Source organism: Mus musculus, chromosome 12 (genome assembly GCF_000001635.26).
Source record: "Mus musculus strain C57BL/6J chromosome 12, GRCm38.p6 C57BL/6J".
NCBI classification, from domain to species: domain Eukaryota; kingdom Metazoa; phylum Chordata; class Mammalia; order Rodentia; family Muridae; genus Mus; species Mus musculus.
In genome coordinates this window covers 30,796,490-30,822,774 of record NC_000078.6, presented here as the reverse complement: position 1 = coordinate 30,822,774, position 26,285 = coordinate 30,796,490, and positions in this window count along the sequence as shown.

Here is a 26,285-nt window from a genome sequence, read left to right as displayed (position 1 = left end):
GGCTGCCCTTGCATTTGGTGCGTAGATATTCAGAATTGAGAGTTCCTCTTGGAGGATTTTACCTTTGATGAGTATGAAGTGTCCCTCCTTGTCTTTTTTGATAACTTTGGGTTGGAAGTCGATTTTATCCGATATTAAAATGGCTACTCCAGCTTGTTTCTTCAGTCCATTTGCTTGGAAAATTGTTTTCCAGCCTTTCACTCTGAGGTAGTGTCTGTCTTTTTCCCTGAGATGGGTTTCCTGTAAGCAGCAGAATGTTGGGTCCTGTTTGTGTAGCCAGTCTGTTAGTCTATGTCTTTTTATTGGGGAATTGAGTCCATTGATATTAAGAGATATTAAGGAAAAGTAATTGTTGCTCCCTTTTAATTTTGTTGTTAGAGTTGGCATTCTGTTCTTGTGGCTGTCTTCTTTTTGGTTTGTTGAATGATTACTTTCTTGGTTGTTCTAGGGCGTGATTTCCGTCCTTGTATTGCTTCTTTTCTGTTATTATCCTTTGAAGGGCTGGATTCGTGGAAAGATATTGTGTGAACTTGGTTTTGTCGTGGAATACTTTGGTTTCTCCATCTATGGTAATTGAGAGTTTGGCCGGGTATAGTAGCCTGGGCTGGCATTTGTGTTCTCTTAGTGTCTGTATAACATCTGTCCAGGCTCTTCTGGCTTTCATAGTCTCTGGTGAAAAGTCTGGTGTAATTCTGATAGGCCTTCCTTTATATGTTACTTGACCTTTCTCCCTTACTGCTTTTAATATTCTATCTTTATTTAGTGCATTTGTTGTTCTGTTTATTATGTGTCGGGAGGAATTTCTTTTCTGGTCCAGTCTATTTGGAGTTCTGTAGGCTTCTTGTATGATCATGGGCATCTCTTTTTTTATGTTTGGGAAGTTTTCTTCTATTATTTTGTTGAAGATATTAGCTGGCCCTTTAAGTTGAAAATCTTCATTCTCATCAATTCCTATTATCCGTAGGTTTGGTCTTCTCATTGTGTCCTGGATTACCTGGATGTTTTGAGTTAGGATCCTTTTGCATTTTGTATTTTCTTTGACTGTTGTGTCGATGTTCTCTATGGAATCTTCTGCACCTGAGATTCTCTCTTCCATTTCTTGTATTCTGTTGCTGATGCTCGCATCTATGGTTCCAGATCTCTTTCCTAGGGTTTCTATCTCCAGCGTTGCCTCGCTTTGGGTTTTCTTTATTGTATCTACTTCCCCTTTTAGTTCTAGTATGGTTTTGTTCATTTCCATCACCTGTTTGGCTGTGTTTTCCTGCTTTTCTTTAAGAGCCTGTAACTCTTTAGCAGTGCTCTCCTGTAAATCTTTAAGTGACTTATGAAAGTCCTTCTTGATGTCCTCTATCATCATCATGAGAAATGTTTTTAAATCTGGGTCTAGATTTTCGGTTGTGTTGGGGTGCCCAGGACTAGGTGGGGTGGGAGTGCTGCGTTCTGATGATGGTGAGTGGTCTTGATTTCTGTTAGTAGGATTCTTACGTTTGCCTTTCGCCATCTGGTAATCTCTGAAGCTAGCTGTTTTAGTTGTCACTGTTAAGAGCTTGTTCTTCAGGTGACTCTGTTAGCCTCTATGAGCAGACCTGGAGGGTTGCACTCTCCTTAGTTTCAGTGGGCAGAGTATTCTCTGCAGGCAAGCTCTCTTCTTGCAAGGCAGGTACCCAGATATCTGGTGTTCGAACCAGACTCCTGGCAGAAGTTGTGTTCCACTCACTAGAGGTCTTAGGATCACGTGTGGAATCCTGTGTGGGCCCTTGCGGGTGTCAGGCGACTCAGCTGGCAAGGTAGCCCGGGGCTCGAGTGGAGTGGAAGGGGTTTGTGCCCCAGATCAAGCCCGGGTAGCCTGCTTCCCTATGTACCGCAGTCTCAAGTTCCACGTGATTGGATTGGGGCAGGCGCTGTGTTCCACTCACCAGAGGTCTTAGGGTCCCGTGGGGAGTCCCGTGTGGGCCCTTGCGGGTGTTGGGCAAGACTCTGCTGGCAAGGTAGCCCGGGGCTCGAGTCTCGAGTCGAGCGGAAGGGACTTGTGCCCCAGATCAGGCCCGGGTAGCCTGCTTCCCTATGTACCGCAGTCTCAAGTTCCGCGCTATTGGATTGGGGCAGGCACTGTGGTCCACTCACCAGAGGTCTTAGGGTCCCGTGGGGAGTCCCGTGTGGGCCCTTGCGGGTGTTGGGCAAGACTCTGCTGGCAAGGTAGCCCGGGGCTCGAGTCTCGAGTCGAGCGGAAGGGCGTAAACTAGCATCTTAACAGCACATATGAAAGCTCTAGAACAAAAAGAAACAAATACACCCAAGAGGAGTAGATGTCGGGAAATAGTCAAACTCAGCTGAAATCAACCAAGAAAAAAGAACTATACAAAGAATCAACCAAACCAGGAGCTGGTTCTTTAAGAAAATCAACAAAATAGATAAACCCTTAGCCAGACTAACCAGAGAGCACAGAGACAGTATCCAAATTAACAAAGTCAGAAATGAAAAGGGAGACATAAAAACAGAAATGGAGAAAATGCAGAAAATCATCAGATCCTACTACAAAAACCTATATTCAACAAAACTAGAAGATCTGGATGAAATGGACAATTTTCTAGACAGATACCAGGTAACAAAGTTAAATCAGGATCAGATAAACCATCTAAACAATCCCATAACTCCTAAAGAAATAGAAACAGTCATTAAAAGTCTCTCAACCAAAAAAAAACCTCAGGACCAGATGGGTTTAGTTCGGAGTTCTATCAGACCTTCAAAGAAGACCTAATATCAGTTCTTTTCAAACTATTCTACAAAATAGAAACAGAAGGAACATTACCCTATTTGTTCTATGAAACCACAATTATGCTTATACCTAAACCACACAAAGACCCAACAAAGAAACAGAACTTCAGACCAATTTCACTGAAGAATATTGATGCAAAAATACTCAATAAAATTAGCCCCAAAGCTCAGCATACCCAAGATACAATTTACAGACCACCTGAAGCTCAAGACAGAAGACCAAAGTATGGATGCTTCAGTCCTTCTTAGAAGGGGGAACAAAATGCTCGCAGGAGGAAATATGGAGACAAACTGTGGAGCATAGACTTGAAGGACAGGCCATCCAGAGACTGTCCCACTTGGGGCTTCATCCCATATACAGACAACAAATTCAGACACTATTGTGTATGCCAAGAAGTGCTTGCTAACAGGAGCCTGATATAGTTGTCTCCTGAGAGGTTCTTTCAGAGCCTGGCAAATACAGAGGTGGATGCTCGCAGCCAACCATTGGACTGAGCATGGGGTCTCCAATGGAGGAGTTAGAGAAAGGACTGAAGAAGCTGAAGGAGTTTTCAACCCATAGGAAGAAAAACAATATAAATCAACCAGACCCCCCCTCCCAGCCTAAAGCTACCAGGAACTAAACCACTAACTAAAGAGCACACATGGAGGGTTCCTTGGCTTCAGCAGCATTTGAATTATAAGATGGCCTTGTTGGACATCAATGGGAGGAGAGGCCCTTGGTCCTGGGAAGGCTCCATGCCCCATGTAGGGAAATGCTTGGGCAGGGAGGCGAGAGTGGGTGTGCAGGTGGATGAGCACCTTCATAGAAGCAGGGAGAGGGAGGATGAGATAGGGGTTTCTGGAGGAGGGGAAACTGGGAAAGGGGATAACATTTGAAATGTAAATAAAATATCCAAGAAAAAAAGAAAAAAAAATCTGTAAGTTATGAAAAAAAGTCATCTAAGCTGGTAATTTTGATTCCACACAAAACTGTGCTCTTTCTCGCCTATAGTTGATGTTTCAGTGGTATAGTTCCTGTCATGTGTCCATATAAGCAGTTCCATCTGTACTTGCTTTAACACTTTTGCATTTCAATGTTTGTACTAAAGTTATAGATAATTTCTGCACCATTTAATTTCTTATACTGTACATATCACCTTCCTCAGTAACGTGTGTGTGTGTATGTGTGTGTGCTCTTGTTATCTTATGACCCTTTTTCTGACCCTGAAGAGCTACCCTGAGCATTTAGAATAAGGGAGCTTTGGTTGGGATAAAGTCTCTCAACTGTTATTTGGGGCAAAAAACCATCTTTATTTCTGACCCACATTCAAATGGTAGCTCTGCTGGATTAAATAAACTTTTCCTTTTAACACTTCAAGCATAGCATTCTACTGTCTTGCAAGGCAAGAATTTTGCTAAGAAACACGATGACAGTCATATACATGTGTTTTTTAAATTTATTCTATGGTCCTCTTTTGTACATTTTTTTTCTATCTGAAAGATAGAGATTATAAGTTCATTATAGATTTCATGAGCTCAAGGGCATGTGGGATATTCATTGATTACATAGTAGTTTTTCTCTACCTTTTTAGCATATCTTTGTGCAAACAATTACTCTTTTCTAAAATTACTTGATAGTCTCTAAAGTTCTTAGCTGATACATGCTTCTGTAGGTGGCCTGCTGATACTTAGCATATCTCATTCCTGAATAACAGTGTATAAATCTCTAGGGATTGTTTTTCACTTAACATTTAGTATGTGTTTCAGCCGATGTCCATTTTTGCATTTCAAAAGCAGTAGATATTGTTTTGTTTAATGTTGTTATTTCTGTCTATCAATCAGAAAATCATTTCCAATTTTTAATGACTGCTCCAAAATCATATGTAAGGTTGGTAGCTAAATTATTATAGACATTTAAATAACTCAAGGCAGTGTTGGTCCATCTATGACAATGTCCCCCCTGTACCATGTGGCTGTAGATTCCTGAATGCAATGGGTGGTCCTAGTGTATTACATTTTGAGGGATCTCTGTTAACTGTGATGAAGACCTGGTTGTCATCCATGAATAAATAGTCATAAAGACATAATCCAGTCTAAAAATACCAAATAGAGGAAGATTGCTCCATAGCCACCCAGACTTGTTTTACAAATGGAAGGGTGTTCTCTGGAGAATAAAACAAATAAACAAACAGTACAGGTACAAAGATAAGTAGACTAAAGACTTGTTTCTGTGCAAATGAATTAAGTGAAGTTCTAGTCATACTACCTTGTGATGACGCACGTATAAATTTTTTCATCAACATATGCGTATATTAATTCTGAGTGATGATGAGCACTGTTGACGTATTCATCAGTATAAGGACTACGTTATTGTTCCATATGTGGCTACTAGAGTCTTCTCAGGCCTCATGGCATGGCTTCCAAACAAGTCAACCTGAAATAAGGTATCGATTTCGAGGAAATCTTGCTTCCTTCTTTACACCACACACCAAAGTATCCTAGAAATCTTAAATTTTAACATGAGGGTCCCTTCTGCAAGGCATTTAGAAGTTGATCCATAGGAAATAATATTTTTCACAATGCGTGTAATTCAGAATATGTGGGAAGCTTCTCCTCCGAGATTTCATCTTTTTTGGATTGACCAGCAGTTGGAATCTCAGACTGATTTCTTTTGTATTGTTTTGCTTCATACATTACTTACAAATGGACATGAAGAACAATGTACAAGATGAATTACAGTTGCAAAACAAAGTTTCAATAGACAGACTAAAAACACCATGTTTTTATGGAGTTACTTAACATAGGAATTCTGAGATGTTTGAAAATAGCATGTCGAGCAATTATTAATTTTTAGGTAACAGTAATTAATTTTTTCAGACAGATACCTATTCTGTTTAACACATTTGAATTTGATTTAGCTACAAACATTATCAAACCAAACCGTGTGATTTTCATGAGATGAAGGACCACACACTCTCTGAAGCTCAAGGAGGAATCGTTTACTGTGGATCCTATCCAATGTTATGGAGTTCTGCTGCCCAAAAACATAGTTTTGAAAGATGAGGCCAGGTTTATTAGTGAAGTGCTAGATGAGTTTTTTTCCAAGTGAGAGAGGTTTTCTAGTGTTGTCAATCCAAACAAATTTTATTAGGCTAAATTATTTTTAGGTAAATCTATGGGCTCTTTCCAATTTGTTCTATGTCCAAAAATATCAGCACTTTGAAATTTGTTTTGTTTTCTTAAAAGAAAATATCTTCTTTGTTTCTTTCTCTTTCCTATTATGATGTTATTCAACATAAAACCACACTATTGTTTCAAATAGAGTGGGGGCCAAGGAAATTATGGGTACAGTTATGTTTTCCTATGCATGTGCAGTGTGGCCTCTTCTCTTCCTGTGACAATGGTAACAGAAAGAACCTACAACTTTGTACCTAACACTGACATGTGTCCATGCTGACAAACTCTAGCATTTTTACATTTCTACTGTACATGAATTAAGTAGTTCCTCCTGTTCTTATTAGACAGACTTTCATCTGTCATTGACCACACAAAAATCACTGGTTGTATGTTGTAGATTAAGCCCCATATAACTGCTTCCCAACATTTCTTTAAGTTGTAAACTAGGACATGTTCAAGGCTTGAGTGTAATACACAGAAAGACTCCATATCCTCTTACCAACCTTGGGAGCCCCTAACTAACTCCCCAAGGACGATCCTCTTGCTCAAGAGAGACTGGCATGTTTTCAAGTCTACGAAGCCAGCCAGAGGACTAAGGCTAAGTTTAGACAGCTAAAAATAAAGTGAAAACTTGGATTTTAAAGTTATTATTATTATTGTTACTTAAAATCTACTTTAAAATGTTCTTATATAGTGGTGCAAGATCAAATTAATAAAATTTCATTGTAAAGTCTGCTTTTGGCTCAAGCAAAGTCGAGTGATTCCCTGACACTGGTTCTCTTTAAAACCAAATGTGCACAGTTCCTATTGGAGAAATAAAAAGTATGATTGTAGACTTCACCTACTGTCTTCAATCTGTTGACGTTTTCTTGTTTAAAAAATGTTTTTAAGTCTAAACAGTTGACCTACTATTGTCCTAAGTATGCAGACACATTTCTTTTATAAATAGCATATATTTATAGACATGCATTTATCTATTGGTACTTAGCTTTTAAAAACTATTTTTTTTAAATCAAGACTTACATGTTTAAAATCAAATTTCTGAAAAATAACAACTCCAGTCTTGCTCTTCTATTTTCATGAAGAAAATATCAAGTTTTATAGCAGCTGAAAGACTAGGAGGCCGATAATCCCTGTCCTTATCAAAATTACAAATTTGGGGGGAGGCTATCGAGAGCATAGAGAGAGAGGTAAGCCTGGCTTGAGAGTAATGGAAGTAAAGTCTACATATCCAACATCACATCCACCACTCCAGGAAATCATAGCCCATTCCAGCCCAGCAGGAGTTCACTCAATGCAGAAAAATTAAGCAAAATCTGCATCTACCTATGCAGGGTCCCTGCACCAAACTATGTCAATGAGCCATGACATGTATGTTTCAGTGCTCAGAGCTCTACTGCTCTAGTGCTTAGAGCTTATGCTCACTGACAGCAGTGTGTCAACAGGCTCAGTGAGATAAAAATTCACATGATTAACAGAAGGAGAGAGAGAGTCAGAGAGAGCTCTCACCAACTTCGTGAGGATATCAGGGAAAGTGCTCTTTAAAACTGCTGTTGTTTAGGTTCAGTCAAGGGACATTGCTAGGGTTAGTGGTCCTTGCAGAGTGCCCACAGAGCACCCAATTGAACCTATGACACTATGAGAAGGTAACCACTAGGAAGACAGCAAAATGGGGGTCTTAGAGGCCACAATATTTCAAAAACCAGCAGCAGCATCCTGGAAGATACTGGGCTGAGAGCAATGACATGTGTGAATGCTTTAGTCATATCTTAGTAAAAGTGATCTTGAACTTTTTTTTTTGACTGATAACTAACACAAGACAAAATAGCCTGTAATTGTTACCGGATTTGGAATCTCTGTCTCTATTTCTTTCAGCTTGGTCCTATTTTGGAAGCACTCCTCTCTGCGCTGTTGTGTCCAGCATGATTTGGTACTGGAGTCATGACTAGGAGTGATGAAGGAATGAGGAAAGGACAGATGCAGGGACACAGAAAATCTGGCAATATGTGGGCTCTCTGCACTCTGACGGAGTAGTCAAGGTAGAGTGTGTGGTAGGGGGATTAGCTAGGGAGCAGCAGGGAGCAGTAGGGGAGCAGTGTCAGTCTCTAAACTTCCAGTGGGAGGGAGCTTCAGTTGCTAGTTTTGTACATAGATACTGTACTTTGACCAAAGGGGTGTTGGATTTTGAACCTTACTGGGGGTGAGGGCGGGGAGCATTGTCAATTTCCCACAGCTCTGAGGCTTTGGGTTTTGTTACCAATACACATCCACTCCTACCACACTCACTCAGGACCTCCTTGAGTACTCATCCCCCGTCCACTTTATTTCTTAGATGTTCACTCTTAGTCCAAAATCAGTTTACTGTAATGCTCAATACCAGGCTGAAAAGAAAAAAAGACAATAGCATCTGGTCTCCGTTCTTTGGTTATCCTGCCCTGCAAATGGAAATCTCAAGAGCTGTGAAGTGTGTCAGTTAAAACACAGGGTGCTCTTAAAGGTATCAATGAATAGCTCTGGAATTAGCCAAGGTGTGGAGAAGCCATCTGCACAACTGTCAATCACTTGACTTTGAACTCTAATAGGAAAGATAGATATAAAATTATCTGGAGAAGGAAAGCCCAGTCAGTAATCCAGTTAAACACAAGGGAGAATGTCAATCTATTTGGAAAACACAAATAAATAATAAGTGTTTTACTTTATTAAGTTAGGAAGTGAAGACTAAATGATAAGCCCCAGAAAGACCAAGGGCTCTGGAATATCACTGTGGCCTCATATTTGATGGGGGACTTTGAAATGGCACAGGACTCTTAACATGTGCAGTGTCTGCAGCAGTTACAATCTTCCGTTTCTTTATTAATACTCTGAGAGGAAGGACAACAGCTTTAGCCTGTCCTTGCTTCTTGCTTTTTGGTTTGTGTGTGTGTGTGTGTGTGTGTGTGTGTGTGTGTGTGTGTGTGTGTGTGTTTTCCTCCTGAACTCTCTTGTGGTGTGGGTGAATGTGACTTAAGACATTCAAGCAACCTAAAAATCTTAAGACTGAGTTGGCTGTGTAGGGCTACAATCAAAACATGCAAATGCTGGATTTGAAGATGCTAAATACATTGTGCTAAGATGTGCATACACTGAGGAAGATAACAAAAAGCACATAAAAAGTCCCTTGTCTGCATCAGCTGACTCATGACCTACTGCACTCAATGGCAGAGAACTCTGTTCCTACAAGAAGCTGCCTGTATATCCATCCCCACTTGAGTGTGAAGCCTCCATATACCTTTTTTATTTATTTTTATTTTTTTGGTTTTTCAAGACAGGGTTTCTCTGTGTAGCCCTGGCTGTCCTGGAACTCACTCTGTAGACCAGGCTGGCCTTGAACTCAGAAATCAGCCTGCCTCTGCCTCCTAAGTGCTGGGATTAAAGGCATGCACCACCATGCCCAGCTTCCATATACCTTTTGAAAAACTAAGAAATTGCACCATTTAGCAAAGAAGATGATTGCAGTCAAGATTTTCACTTTCCAATGCCACTTCATACAGATATATCCTAAGAATTCATTGGAAGTACAGGTTCCATGTAGCAGCAGGCCCAGCCAATCGAGGCTGGCAGCACACTATAGTAGGGCATGAAGATAACTCAGTTAATAAGCCTAGGTGAGGGTTACTTGACCTGGGCCCAGAATGAGGCCTCTGACACAAGGCAGATATATTTCCAGGATAAGAAGGAGCCGGGTAGCTTCATACTCTGAGTGTCCACTATGCTCCTCTAGGGCAGTGAGCTCACTGTGACTATAGACCCCCAGGGACATGTTGTTCTATGCTGAAGTTCTATTACTTTTCACTGTTCCTTCTTTTCACATAAAACATGATGCAGAGGACTCAAAGGTGCCTTTTCACAACATATTATGGTCAAGGAAAATATTTGGATGTATTGTTTAAACAAAATACAATACAACCAGCCAGTTACTCAGCATGCCTGCCTGATTTCAAAGGCCTCTTGGTGTTGTGTCTTGGGTGGGATGGAGAGGTTAGTTCCTCTCAAGCTAGGTACCTGGGCTCCCTTTATCTATCTTTTATGGAAAGAAGCACATTTAAAAATAAAAAGCTTTTAGAACATCTCTCATCCAGTTACTAACTTTCAATCTTCTTCAGGACAAAACCTACTCTTGTTTTCTATGACCTTGGGAAGATGATCAGTGGGAAAAGGGTCCATGAGTGAGATCTCTACAGCCTACATTCACCTAGGAACTTCACTGTATAAGCAGCTTGGCTCCTCCACCCATGGTTCGTCTGCTTAAACCCTAAGCACAGACAACGGATACCATCTTGCAGAAGAACAGTGTTCACAGACCAGGCTCTGTGAGTAACTAAGTTCTTCTTGGAGCCATGGGAAGAATCATTCATAAAAAGTATGGTTACTACTGTCATCGAGAATACATTTTAAAGTGTTACTTAAATGTCTTTGGAAGTGCAACCTATGTTGTCTTAACACTTTATAAGAAAATATAGAACTAGAATTTAACAGGAAAGTGGAACAAGAATTTATACCCAGAGATAGTAGGCCAAATATTTTTAAAAATGAATGTAACTATTGACAAGCAACACGATCTGGCTTGAAAGTGTCTTAAGAACCAATATAGTCAACTAACCCAGACCATTGGGGGCTCCCAGAGACTGAACCACTAACCAAAGAGCATACATGGGCTGGACCTGGGCCCCTTGCACATATGTAGCAGATGTTCAGCTTGACCTTCATGTGGGTCCCCAACAACTAGAGTTGGGGCTGTCACTGAATCTGTTGCTTACCTGTGGATTCCATTCTCTTAACCAGGCTGCCTTGTCTGGCTTCAGTGGGAGAGGATGTGTCTAGTCCTGTAGTGACTTGAGGTGCCAGGATGGGTTGGTACCCAGTGGTGTCCTCTCCCTATTCATAGGAGAAGGGGAGGAAGGGATGGGGGAGGGGCTGTGTGGGGGAGAAGGGAGAAGAGAGAGAGGAGGCTGCAATCAGGAAATAAAGTAAATTAAAAAAATGGGAAAAAACTGTGTTAATCCAGTTCTCAATCCTATAACAGAAAACCATCAACTAAGCGAGTTATAAACATGTGATGCTTGCTTGTGCACAACAACAGAGGCCTGGATGTCCACAAATGACGCTGTCACTTGTGGAGAACATGAGAGCTGGATATGGTACATTGGGAACACAGGCAAGCTAGAAAGAGAGAAATATGTAAGTCTGTGAGGAGCATAGCCTCTATCCTATCTCTTCCTCTATATGTCACAGGTCCTTCTCAGGCAAGGCCCTTCACCCTTTGAGGACCCACCTCTAAGTACCAATACGATGGTACTCAAATTCAGTATCCATTTAGAAGGGTCTCAGTTGGGGAAGTTTTCTTATCCCTGTTTGTCTAAAAGGACAAAATCAAACTTTAGTTAAGTCCCTTTGCTCTTTTCCCCATAGAGAAATGGTTAATGATTGGCAGCTGGGGTCATGGCTGCCAAAGGAAGAGTGATTTCCCCAGTAGCCAGTTCTACTTTTTCTAAACAAAATGGCATTCTGTTGTCCAGCAGCACATCGTAAGGATGGCTCTACTACTGCACCTTCTTTCCTGTCACGACAGAAGTGCACGTTAGTTACTGCTTCTCCAGGGGGCCAACTTGCATCTGGGCCAAATTAGTTGTATTATGAGACTATATACAAGGAGAGAAATCTTGAAGGAACAAGAAAGAGAGGAAAGACAGAAGGAAAGGGGGCAGAGGAAGAAGGGAGGACAAAGGGGAAGAAGGAAGAGGAAAGACTTGAGACTAACTGCAGGGAAGTCTCAATGAGGGGAGAGGTGTCCAGATCCTCAAGGGCGTGCTGACTTCCGATCCCTTCTTGTGTGAAGTTGTCAGCAGCACCTATACTTTAGCAGAGAAGGGCAGTCAAGTAAGCCTATGCCCAGCCCTCTGTGTTCACCAAGGCCATTTGAATGTCTTGGCTTCCATTCCCTCAGCTCTGTATTCTACAATGATCGGATGCATCAGACCTCCTCTGTGTCCCCCAAAGCATGATCTGGCCTGTCAGTTCCCACCTCAGCCCAGTTGATTAGCTGCATGTAGTTGTAGCTGCCCACAAGCAGGACTGTACTCCAGGGCTGCCTTATAGCTGCTGTAGTCTCCAACAAGGCACGGGCATTTAGTTGATGAATTTGTATTGAGAACATTGAGGTAACTTCTACAGTCTTCTGTGGCGTACCTTTTTTAGCAGTGACTTAATTGTAATTATATTCTTCATGTGATTAGATGGATAAAATGCAAAAATGTAAAATCATTCTAGAATGACAATCGCCTATAACCAATAAAACTAAATATTTCAAGACATCAAGAGGGCTGCTTCCTAGTGAACCCCAGCATGAGATCAAGGGCATGTTGGTACAAAGGGTAAGAAGATCTTAGAAGGAAAACAAATTTAACTCTAAGAATATGAAATCATCATCAGGGAGATCCAAGATCAAAGACATTCTTGTTTGTTTGTTTGTTTGTTTACAGGAAAAAAACAAAACCTACCTTTTTACTAAGTAAAAGAAGGATGTAAGGTTACTATCCTGGAACTTCTGTTGCACTCATCTGGGTGGTAGGTCCTTATCCACCGGTGCTAGGATGAGGGAGCGCATCAACACTGTCCTCTCATGGTTGGGCTTGGTTTGTACTGACCTGAATGGGTCCATACTCCTCAGAAGACATCTTGGGATGAGATATCCCCAAATTTTATTGTCTAGAGAACTTGACCAGCTTCATTTTCTCCATCAGTTAAACAATTAAAACGTCTAGAAAATTCTCTGACACAGCAGGTCGCAACAGGCAACAAACTACTAAAAATGAATGGCTTAGACAGTTCTTTAGAATCAGAGGAAGACTTTCTACAGGGTAAAGGGAGGGCTGAAAACAGAAATCCACTTGTCTTTTGCAGGACTGGGGTTTTAAGAGGTTTTGGTTGATTGGGGTGGATCCCCTATTCATAATTTTGGGTTGATTAGCTTAATCAAAGAGAGGGAAGCTGATAGGCCCCCAGGTTCATGTAAACGTGTTCCCGTACTGGTCAGACAGGCGGAGGGAGGGGGGCTGTTCCAGGAGTAAAGGTCCAACAGGCCTTTGTCCCTTGTCAGCAGGGTGAAGAAGGAACCAGAAGTATGCCATTTTTTCTTATTTATCTATCACTAATTTCCTACTTTTAGGGATCTGTCTATTCTCCAATATCTCAATTAATTGTAAGTAAATAATTCTTTCTTTTATTGAACGTAGATTTTTTTTCTCATTCAATATTTCCTGACTACAGTTTCCCCTCTACTCCTACCCCCTTACCCTACTCTCATCTGGATCCACTTTCTTTCTGCACCCCATTAGAAAAGAACAAAATAAATAGAAGAAATAAGAAATCATTACATCGAAGTTGAACAAAGCAAACCAACAGAAGAAAATGAGCCCTAAAAGAAGACACAACAAGAAGAAACTCATTCATTCACATACTGGGAAGTCCCATATACATACTAAACTGAAAGATAACATACATGCAGAGGACCTGGTGCTGACCTATATATAGACCCTGTGTTTGTTGCTTCAGTCTCTGTAAGTTCATACGAACTTTGCCCGGTTACATTTAGAGGGCCTTGTTCTACAAGTGTCCTTTTCCCCTCTGGCTCACATCCTGTTCACTTCATCTTCTGCAGAGTTCCATGAGCTCTGAAGGGCTATTTAATGGATATATACCATTTAGGGCTGTGTGTTCCAAGGGATGTGTAATGTCTGGCTGTGGATCTCTCTATTTGTTCCCACCTGCTAGAGGAGGACATTTCTCTGATGATGGCTGAATAATGAACTGATCTACGAGTATAGCAGAATATCATAGACAGAAGGGTCATTTTATCACTACTTTAAATTTAAAAAATCATCATTATTATTAATTATTATTATTATTATTAGCAGCAGTAGTAGTCTTTAATCGTTTTTACAGTCCAGTTGTTATTCCCCACCCAGTCCTCCCTCTGACTGTTACTCATCCCATTTCTCTCTACCCTCTCCAAGAAGATATTCCTCCCCGACCCTACTCTATCAAACCTCCCTGGAGCCTCAAGTCTCCCATAGTTAGGTGCATCTTCTCTCACTGAGGTCAGACCAGGTAGTCCTCTGCTGTATATGGGTCAGGGGGCCTCAGACCAGCTAGTGTATGCTGCCTGGTTGGTGGCTCAGTGTCTGAGAGATCTTGGGGTCTAGGTTAGTTGAGACTGCTGGTCTTCTTATGGAGTCACCCTCTTCCTCAGCTTCGTCCAGCTTTTCCCTATATCAACCACAGAGGTCTAGATTAGTTGAGACTGCTGGTCTTCCTATGGGGTCATCCTCCTCTTTAGCATCTCCCAGCTTTTCCCTATTTCAACCACAGGGGTCCCTGGCTTCTGTCTATTGGTTGGGTGTATGTATCTGCATCTGACTCTTTCAGCTGTTGTTGAGCCTCTCAGAGGGTAGCCATGCTAGGCTACCTATAAGCACATCCTATATATAAGCACACCATAGCATCAGTAATAGTGTCAGGCCTTGGAGCCTCCCCTTGAGCTGGATCCTAAGCTGGCCACTAAACTTCGTTTTACTCAGTCTCTTCTCCATTTTTGTCCCTGAAGTTCTTTTAGACAGGAACAATTCTGAGCCAGAGTTTTAGACTGTGGGATGACAACCCCATCCGTCCGCTTAATGCCCTGTCTTTCTACTGGGGATGGACTCTACAAGTTCCCTCTCTCTACTGTAGGGCATTTCATCTAAGGTCCCTCCCTTTGAGGCCTGAGTACCTCTCACCTAAAGGCCAGAAAGTAGTATTTGGTTTTACCCTAAGTCTCTAGGCTATATAGTCTCTGATTGATTTGTTATCATCCAAGCATTGTGGGGCATTGGCTCCATCTCATGTGCCTTAAGTCAAATCAGATATTGTTCGGTTACTCCCACAAGCTTTGTGCCACTAATGCATTAGCATATTTTTCAGGCAGGACAATATTGTAGATCAAAAGCTTTGTGTCTGGGTTGGTGTTTATGTTTCTCTTTTGATAGCCTTAAGAGTACCTTCCTATACCAAAGGTACTTTAGAATATGGGGTGAAAACTCTATGTAGGTATCAACTTGACCTAGTGGGGTATTTTTTTTTTTAGCAATGGAATCTTGCTGTCAGTTCCAGAGAACAACCTAGTATTTTGGTGATACCCTGAGTGTTTGGGGATTTCCTTGGGCTGTCTTTGATCAGTCACACAATTAAATGTAACCAAGTATTACTACTTAAAGTTTCACTTGGTGGCAAGAGATGGCCAACTCTTATTATTTAGAGATTTCATTAGTATCTCATATCTGCATATAGTTTAGGAAGTTGTCACAGTATTAGATTTCTACACCACCCCTCAAATATCCTTCAGTTCCTTCTCCCTCCATACTTGAACCCTCCCATTCCCATCTCCCCTGCCCCAAGTCCATCAAGTGAATTCTATTCTATTTCCCCATTCCAAGGATGTTCATGTGCTGCCCCCAGTCTCTTTCTCTGTACCTAACCTCTTTGTGTCTACCATTTGTAGCTTGGTTGTCATTTATTAAACAGCTAACATCCACATATAGGCACATACATACCACATTTATTTTTCTGAGTATGGGTTACCTCAATTTTTTTTTCTAGTTCCATTTGCTTGTAAATGTCATGATGTCATTTTTTAAGCAGCAGAGTAATATTCCATTGTGTACATGTGCCACATTTTCTTTATCCATTCTTCTGTTGAGAGATCTGTAGGTTGTTTCTAATCTCTGGCTACTACGAATAGAGCAGTAATGAACATGGTTGAATAAGTGTCCTGGCAGTAGGATGAAGTGCCCTTTAGGGTTTATGCCAAAGAGTAGTGTAATTGAATCTTGAAGTAGATTGATTCCCATCTTTCTGAGGAACTGCCACACTGATTTTCATAGTAGCTATTCAAGCTTGCACTCCCACCAGCAATGAATAGGTGTTCCCCTTGTTTTACATTCTTGCTAGCATGAGCGGTCACTTGTGTTATTGATCTTATCCATTCTGACAGGGGTAAAATTGAATCTCAACATAGTTTTGATTTGCATTTTCCTGACGACTAAGGATGTTGAACATTCTTACAAAGTAATTTTAGCCACTTGAGTTTCTTCTATTGAGAATTCTCTGTTTAGATCTGTATTATTTGGCTTTTGATATCTAGTTTCTTAAGTTATTTATATATTTTGGATATTAGTTTTCTATTAGCTGTGAAGTTGGTAAAAAAAAAAGTCTTTTCCCATTCTGTAGGCTGTCACTTTGTCTGAATGATGGCTTCCTTTGCCTTTCTGAAGCTTTTCGATTTCATGATATCCCATTTATTAATTGTTGATCTTTGTGCCAGCTCTAATAGTGTTCTCTCTGGAAAGTCATTTTCTGTGCCAATGAGTTGAAGGCAACTCCTGGCTTTCTGTTCTTTCAGGATGGGTGTATCAGGTTTTATATTGAAGCCTTTGATCCATTTGGAAGTGAGTTTTGTGCAGGATGATAAGTGTGGATCTATTTGCATTTTCTACACTCATCCTGTTTGACCAGAATCCTTTGTTGAAGATCTTGTGTTTTTCAGTGTGCATTTCTGGATTCTCTATATAAAAAAACAAAAACAAAAACAAAAACCAACCCAGGTGATTTTCACAATTCCATAGGTGAATATTTATGCCTTAAGTCTTCAATTTGAGCCCATTGTTCAACATGTATGTTTTTATTACTGTTGTTCTGTGGTACAACTCGAAATTGGGAATGATGGGATCTCCAGCACTTCTTGGATTGTTCAGGATTGTTTTACTATTCTTTTTTTCTTTTTCCATATGAAGCTGAAAATTGTTCTTTCAAAATCTGTGAAGAATGTGCTGGAATTTTGATGAGGATTGTATTGACTCTATAGATTGCTTTTGGTATGATGGCTGTTTTTTTTTAGTATGTTAATTCTATGAATCCATGAGCATGGGAGATCTTTATAGCTTCTGATATTTTCTTCAATTTCTTTCTTTAAAGACTTGAAGTTTTTATCATGTGAGTCATTCATTTGTGTGCTTAGCATTACCCCATGATATTTTATATTATTTGAGGCTATTGTGAAAGCTGTTGTTTCCCTGGTTTCTTTCTCATTCCATTTGTCACTTGTATACAGGAGGGCTACTGACTTTTGTTAGTTATTTTTGTATCTAGCTACTTTGCTGAAAGTGTTTATCAACTGTAGAAGTTTCCTAGTGAAATGTTTAGAGTCAGTTATGTATACTATCACATCATCTGCCACTAATATTTTGTCTTCTTCCTTTCTACCTTGTACCCCATTGGTCTCCTACAGTTGCTCTATTCCTCTAGCTAAGACTTCAAGTACTATACTGACTTGTACCTAATTTTAGTGGAGTTGTTTTGTGTTTCTTGCTATTTAAATCGATGTTGACTATTGACTTGCTATAAACTGCTTTTATTATGTTGAGGTATGCTGCTTGTATCCCTGATCACTGGAGGATTTTTACCATGAAGGAGTGTTGGACTTTAGTCAAGAGATTTTTCTGCACATAATGGTTTTTGTCTTTCAGTTTGTAAAGTTACATTTGAAATGGTGAATTATGTGTATTAATTTATGTATGCTGAACCATCCCTCTGTCTCTGGGATGAAGTCTATTTGATCATGGTGGATCATCTTGATGTGTTCTTGAATTCACTTTGTAAGTATTTTACTGAAAAATTTTGTACCATTGTTCATAAAATTAGTCTGTAATTCTATTTCTTTGTTGGGTATTTATGTGGTTGGGTAACTGTGGCTTTGTAAGATGAATGGGATAATGTTCCTATTTTGTGAAATAATTTGAGGAATATTGGTGTTAACTCATCATTTGAAAGTCTGGTAGAATTCTGAATTAAATCCATCTCACCTTGGGCTTCTTTTGGTTGGCAGATTTTTAGTAAATGCTTTTATTTTGCTAGGGGTTATAGGTTTGTTTAATTGTTTATATGATTTTGATTTAACTTTGGTAAGTGCAATCTATCATGAAAATTCTTCAGTTCCTTTAGATTTCCTGATCTGGTGGAGTAGAGATTGTTAAAGTATGTTCTTATGGTGCTCTGGATTATCTTGATGTCTGTTGTCACGTCCCCCTTTTTATTGCTGCTTTGGTAATCTGGATATCATTTGTTTCCCTTTTTGGTTAATTTGGATTAAAGGCTTCTTGATCTTACTGATTTTCTCAAAAAACCAAATCTTTGTTTCATTGATTCTTTGCATTGTTCTATTTGTTTCTATTTTTATTGATTTTATCCACAAGTTTGATTATTTCTTGCCATCTACTCCTTTGGGTGAGAGTTCCTCTTTTTGTTTTAGAGCTGTCATGTGTTCTGGTAAGTTGCTAGTATACCATCACTCTAGGTTTCGTTTTGTTTTTGTTTTTAATGTGGACAGTGCTATGAACTTGCTTTCATTGTGTCATAAATTTGAGTATATTTTCATTTTCATTCAGTTCTAGAAAGTCTTTAATATTTTTTCTTAATTTCTGTCTTAACTCATTTTTCAGTCAGTAGTGAACTATTCAGTCTCCTTGAGTTCATGAGTTTTCTGGTTTTGATTTTGTTGATCTACATCTTTAATCTGTGGTGGTATGATAGGATGTAGTGAGTTATTTTACTTTTTTTTTGTATTTGTTGAGACTTACTTTGTGTTCAAGTAGTCAGTTTTGGAGAAAGACCCATGAGGCACAGAGAAGGTATATTCTTTGTTTGGGGGTGATGTGTTCTAAAAATATCTGTTAAGTCTGTTAGATTTATAGTGCTTATTAGCTCCAGCATTTCTCTATTTAGTTTTTGTCTGGATGACTATATATTGGTGAGACTGGGATACTGAAGTCTACCACTATCAATGTATAAGAGTCAATATGGGATGTAAGATCTAGTAGCATTTCTTTTACAAACTTGGGTGCTCTGGCATTTGGGGCATAGATGTTAAGAATTGAAATGTCATATTGGTGAAATTTTCCTTTGAAGATTATAGTGGCCTTCCTTTTCTTTTCTGATTATTTTTTAATGGGATGCTATATTGTTAGATATTAAAAATGCTTCTCCAGCTTGTTTGTTGGTAGCATCCTTTTCTCACCCTTTACCCTGAAATGATGTTTCTCCTCATGATATATGTTTCTTGGATGCAAAAGAAAATTGAATCCTGTTTTCAGATCCTTTCCTTTAGTCTGTGTTTATGTGTGTGTGTGTGTGAAAATGCATTCATTTTTATCTAGAGACATCAATGACAGATTATTGTTGACTATGACTGTTGCTGTCGTTGTTGGTGGCAGCAGCAGTGGTGGTAGTATGTGTGTTTCCTCTTCTTTTGATTTTGCTGGTATAAGATTATTTACTTCCTTTGTTTTTATGGCTGTAGTTAACTTCTGTATGTTGGAGTTTTCCTTCTAGCACCTTCTGTAGAGATGGATTTGTAGATAAATATTGGCTAATTCTGGCTTTACTATGGAATATCTCATTTTCTCCATATACGGTGATGGAAGACTTTCTGGTTCTAATAGTCTGGGCTGTCCAGGCCCTTCTTGCTTTTGGAGTCTCCATTGAGAATTCAGGGGTAAGTCTAGTAGTTCTGCCTTTGTATGCTACTTTGTCTTTTTCTTTTGCAGTTTTTAATAATTTTTGTTCTGTATATTTAGTGTTTTTATTATTATGTGCTAATGAGACTTTCTTTTCTGATCCAATCTATTTAGTGTTCTGTATGATTCTTGATCCTTTATAGGCAGCTCCTAGTTTAGGTCAGGACTATTTTCTTCTATGATTTTGTTGAAGATATTTTCTGGGTCTTTGAGCTGGATTTCTTCTCCTTCCCTTCTTCCTACTATTTCTACATTTGGTCTTTTCAGAGTCCTGGATTTCCGGGATGTTTTGTTTCAGAAGTTTTTTAATCTAACATTTTCTTTAACTGATGTATCCATTTCTTCTAATACATCTTTGATACCTGACATTCTCTCTTCTATCTCTCGTATTCTGTTGGTGAAGCTTGCCTCTGTAGTTCCCTTTCAAGTTTCTGCATTTTTCATTTTTAGAATTAGATCAGTTTAGGTTTTATCCATTGATTTTATTTCCATTATTTCCATTTTTGGGTTTAGAACAGTTTTATCCACTTTCTTACAATGTTTGTTTATATTTTTCTGGGTTTCTTTAAGTAATTTATTCATTTCCTTCCACTGTGTTTTCCTGGAGTTCTTTAATAAGAATTATTCATTTCTTCTTTAAGGACCTCTTTAATCTTCATAATGTCTGCCTTAAGGTACGTTTTTCTTGTTCTTCAGCTATGGTGGAATATTTGGACCTTCTGTTGTACGGCTGATGGGCTCTAGTGGAGGCACATAGGGCCCTGGCTGTTACTGATTACGGGTTTTATTCTGGCATCTAGTCATTTGGTTGGGAAATATAGTTCCTAGGTGCTGATATCTGGTTTTGCCTTTGCTGGGTGGGTGCTTTGTTACTTAGGTTTTGTTTCCTCTCTGATTTCTTTTGGAGAGTGTATTGACTGTGTGTTGCTTGATAGGAAATTTCTATGGACCTGATAGGTGTGGCCAATGGGGTTCCAGATAAAATATGTTTCTGGCTATGGAGAGATGACACATAGAAATGGGGATAAGTTAGGGGTCTGAAAGGAGTCACTCGAGTGAGAGAAACAGAGTGTTCATCCAGAATCTGCTTATGTAGTCTCCTTGGAATGAGGGAAGAGGCTGAAGAGAGGCAGAAATCTGCTCAGAACTGGAGGATTGGATCTGCAGGAATGGAAGGAGAGGATGATCTGCAGCCAGCCTACCTGCATACCTGGCAGGAGTGGTCTGTGAGTTAGCAGGGAGAGCCTGCTGGAGTTGGAGGACCAATAAAACAATGAATTGGGGGAGGGAGCTTAGGAGGAGAAGGTATGTGGGATCCACAGGGGATGTGGGCAGGGTAGGAAGGTAGACTTCAGCAGGTGTTCTGTTACAGAGTTAGGAATAAGACTGGGGGATTGGACCTAGAGGAGAGGAAGAGGAAGAGAAGATCTACAGTCAGCCTACCTGCTTTCCTGGTCTTATAAATATGCCTTCCATTTTTTCCTTTTTTTTTTCCCAATAGAAATGTAACAATAGAGAAGAGGCCAGATATCGCCTTGAGCAATATGCCTGTCACAATGATAGTCTAGTGTAACTTTCTGCATTTCTCTACATTCATATGTCAGAACGTGTAATGTAGTATAACATTCAGGCAAATGAATACCTGTGTATATTTACAACATAATCCTGAGCATGCCTTTATAGTCATAAGATTTTTCTTCACTGAGAACAAGAATCAGAATTATTCTTATGAAAAGATCTTTCCTCCTTATGTTCTGTCTCCCTCATATACTGTGAGCAGCTTGAGGTAGAGATGTGTCCTGTACCATGTGGACCATAGGCTGTTTGAATCCTAGGTAGGTTTACCTTCCTGGAGCAAATGCACTGTCCACTGGTGCTATCTCTCCATCCCTCTCCCTTCTTAAAAGAATGTGATGTGCTCACCCAGGGCCATAGCTGGTTTTAGAGTTTCAGCTCTGGTCTCTAGAATTTGCAATAAATAGCTTCTTATGTACTTTTCGCCACACTCAGAAGTGTTACTATATCAGTACTCTGTGTCATGAACCCTAGATCAGCTCCTGGGAAAGGCAACACAGGACCTGGGGACTTACTACTTGCTTTTCTGTGGTACATAGCCTTCTCTTCCAACAAGCCGCTTTAGGAATGTACAGTTGTTATGGAGACAAGAAGCCATGTTGGCAATTCTTGGTCCACATACTCCTAAAGTCTACCAGAGCTCCAATGTGACCCACCTCTTCCTGCTTTCAATGATTCTTCCTTTATATCTAGGCATTCTCCTCATATCCAGGTCATTATTGTGTTTTGCTTAGACTCCCCAGAAATCTTAAATGTTTCTTCTTGCTTATTTCCTGTAAAGTATTTGTTCCAATAGTAGAATACCCTATTTTAAAAGTCTCTGACTCTCAATCCCTTTGATATGAATCCAACAATTCCCTTGAGCCTATTTCCAGGTTATTTCCAGGGTACCCATGATACTGAACTTTCTCCCATGACAAAGTATTTTCACAGAGGCCATGCATATCTTCCTATTTAATATAAGTAATATCTAGGCTGATTGTCGTATCTTATGCAGGATGAATGCCATGGACACAGTTTCTAACACTACATCATTTTCAGAATAATAGCTATAAGGCAGTCTGTGTGCAATTCTGTACAGAGGTAAACATTTTCCAGACAGTATTTGTGATCTTCAAATTTGTTGGATCTCTGGATGGAATCTATGGATGTTGAGGGCTGACAGAATAACCTGACATTTAGAATAATTCCCAGTTGCTTAGTCTCCTTTTAAAACTATATTTCCTCCTATTTCCCTTAACTGGGCTAAACTTCAATGATCAGAAACTGAGAATAAGTTTACCCATCTCCCATACATTTCTCCTCTGGATAGGGATGTTTTACTTTCCAAAGTAAAGGCCAATTTTACTTTTATATTTTTGTGAAAACTTTGGAGAGCCTTCCCCCTTGCTTTTACAAGAGTCTTTCCATCTCTCACACTGCACAGAACGTTATAGTTGTGTTTCTGTTCATTGGGCGCATCTTTTAATGCACCAGCTTCCTTCATGATATGGATCTGGCAAAGGTTGGTCCCTAAAACAGAGATGAATCAGATTTTTCATTACCTTGGTTGTGCCCACTTCTTTTGGAGAACACAAGCTTGGATGTAATGGGTCTCCGTTGTTATCCTTTAACATCTAACCAAAGCTGAGCTGTGGTAAAATACTGCACCCAGATTATTTTATCTGAGATCCATCTGTATTTCAGGGCAGGATCTGGCTAAGGCAGATGCTAAGATGCTCATGCCGAGCTGCCATGGAGACAAAGAACCCTATGGTCCTGCTCTGGAAAGGATGCCTTTAGGGTGCTGGTTATAGAAGTGGATGTTTTTAGTCAACAATGTATCTCCAATAGAATAAAATCCTATTTTTAATGCATGTATGTCTGAAACATCAATTATTTTCACTTCCAAAATCAGTTGTGTTGCCACCACATTAAATCTGTGAAATAGCAGTGAATGTCAATACGTGGGCCTTTGGTTAATTGCTGATCTTTTTATAAAAGAACATGCTTTAATTGATACATTTTTCTGTTGCTTAAGTCATTAATGATGTATTATGCTGGCCTTGTCACAGGATAGTTCTGCAAATAGTGTCTTTAGGAATAAAATAAATGGCATTTCCAAGGTGTTAATGCACAAGTCTTGGCTCTCCCAATGCTAATTAAAGTGGAGGACAAACACCCCCGGGAAGTCATGTGAGCTTACAGCTTAATTTGTATAACTAGGAGCTAGAGAAGATAAAAATTGGTTGCCTAAGTTTTAGCTTCAGTACATTTGTTCTTTTGAAAATACATCATGCAGGAGAATGATAAAGATCATGATTCTTTCAACGCATCTTTAAAGGAGTGCTTTCTGTTTTCAGTGCATAACTAAAGAAAAATATGTCCTTAATTGGATGGGGTGTTATGGCTTGAATGCATGACTGCCAAACTCATTTATTGGAAGTCTCAACTCAATGGGGGTGGAGATTAGGCTGTGATTTAGGATAAGGTTCATCACGAATAGAAATTAATCTCCTCTATGATGTATGAAGAAAATAGACACTCAAATCCAACTGTGTGCCTCAAGGGGGCCCTTGGGTAACAGTTAGGTAAGGGCTGTATAGGGAATCTTTATGATTGAATCCTACTGACTCTGTAAGAAAGAGGCCAAAAAGGTCATATACATGGGCCACCCTTGTATCTTGCTATATGAGATCCTAATTCACTTGAAAATTCGGCCAGCAGGAAGACTTCACTAGATGTGTCGTCTTGGTCTGGACACCCTGACTTAAACCCTAAACTCAAATATATATTCTTAAAAGATAAAGATCTATAGTTTATTAATCTAAATCGTAATCTCTAATAACAGTCTAAACACTTGTACATATGCCCATAGACAAGTGTAACCCTCACCCCTCATTAAGGAAATATTCCTTTGCAACACAAAGAAGCCACTACAGAAAAATGATAACTAATCAAAATACAGAGTTATAGAGCCTAGTCTCAGTGGATAGACCCACAACAGTCTTGCACCCAAGGCTCAGGGAACAGTTTAGAAGGGATTGGGACAGAGAGACTTTAAGAGCCAGGAGATCAGGATATTTTCTGGGAGACTATCTCCTAGGAATGTCAAAAATTATACTTATAACATCTCCCCACCATGACTGTCCAAATGTGGTCTGAACAAGGATAACACCAATGACAGCAGTAAATGGCCCAAAGTGAACTCTGAAAAATCCTCAAGGCCTCAACCCAACACAAAGAACCATATGTAAGTAAGGAATGCTGAGAGCCGGAGAAGCAGTCTTCCCTAGGGGCCGTCACTCCTACTGACTATTCAATATCAAATGTTTACTTCTGAAAGCACGTGCGCACGTGCGTGTGTGTGCACGCGCACTCACACACACACACACACACACAATTATGCAGACTGAGTAGAATATATTTAAGAATACATATGTATATATATTTATAAATACATGAAATAATAATGACAAGAGAGGATGCGTGCATCTGGAAGAGAGCAAGACAGGCATATGAGGTGGGTTTGAGGGAGAAAAGGGAAGAGGAAAATCTAATTGCATTAAATAGACTCTCAAAAAAAAAAGCCCCATATTTCTTGCCTTGGCAATTTTATAGTGATAAAAAAGAGGCTAATGCAGATGGAAGTTGGAAGGTAACTAAGATTATTATCTGACTAGGTAACAAGGAAGAGGCCCTGCACCTGGAGTTAGTGCCCTCATGAGAGGAAATACTGGATACCTTCCCCTGTCTTTCTCCTGTATGCATGTATGCTGAGAAGGTGCTGCTGTTACAGCCATGAAACTGGGCCTCCCAGTTAGCGTGGACTCCAGGTTTCACAGCTTTAAGGAAATGGAAGTGTGTGTTGAGGCTTCCAGTATAGAGATGCTTTGTTATAACGGCCTGTTGAGGTTTCACAGAAAAAAGACAAGGCATAATTGACCACGCAAGCAGTTTGAGCACAGTTGAGTTCTAGGGTAGGATGTCACTAGGGTAGGATGTCTTCTGGCTTTGAGCCTTATCTCTCTTCCTCTTGCCCCACATTGCTCCTGGTCTAGAAGCCTTTGGCATGCCCCAGATTCTTCTGCTTGTAGAAAATGAAGGGAGTGAAGGTATGGATGGACAATTGACAGTGCAGAGATAGCCAAGGCTATGCAGCAGTTACCTGATAAGCAACAGTGGGCTTTGGTACAATGCCATGAACTTCTGTGATACACTTTAAGGCCTACAGCTTTCTTTCTGAGAAAGGAAGTGTATACTCGGTGTATAAAAATATCACACAAGCATTGACCTTGTTCACAGTAGATGGAGGTAAGTTTCCAGGGACTGTACTAGATTATGAGTTCTTTTCCTATTTTTTATTTTACTTTTTGTTTCTTTGTCTTTCCCTCCCTTCCCCTCCCTTCCCCTCCCTTCCCCTCCCTTCCCCTCCCTTCCCCTCCCTTCCCCTCCCTTCCCCTCCCTTCCATTTACTTTTAATACGTTCTAGGTTTTCAGATTTGTATAGTATGGTAGTTTGAATATGCTTGGCCCATGGGAAGTAGCTCTACTTGGGAGGTGTAGCCTTGTTGGAATAGGTGTGGCTTTGTTGGAGGAAGTATGCCACTGTGTAGGAGGGCTTGAGGGCTCCTAGGGTTCAAGCTCCACCTAAAGTGGAAGAGGGACCCTCCTCCTTGCTGCCTGCGGAACATTCTCCTTCTGCCTGTCTTTTAATCACGGTGTAGAACTCTTTTGTTCTCCAAAACTGTGTCTGCCTACAGGGTTCCATGCTTCCTGCCATGATGATAATAGACTGAACCTCTGAAACTGTAGGGCCAGCCCCAATTAAATGCTTTTTTTTTTTTTAATAAGAGTTGCCTTGGTCATGGTGTGTCTTCACAGCAATGAAACCCCTAACTAAGACACATAGTAAAAACATATTATTTTATAAGGCAATTAATATATAACTTATTAAAATGACATAGAAACAAATAAGTATTATTTCCTACCGTACTCAGTGGATTGGTTACTGCATATGTATCTGTTACATGAGCCCAAACCAGGGCAGCCTTAGGCCACAGCTGGCTGCTGCTCTAGTTGACCCTGAGAGTATCTGGAAATGGGCACTTTTCTTGGAAAGGCTCTTTCCTTTCTATTACTGCTGCATATTGT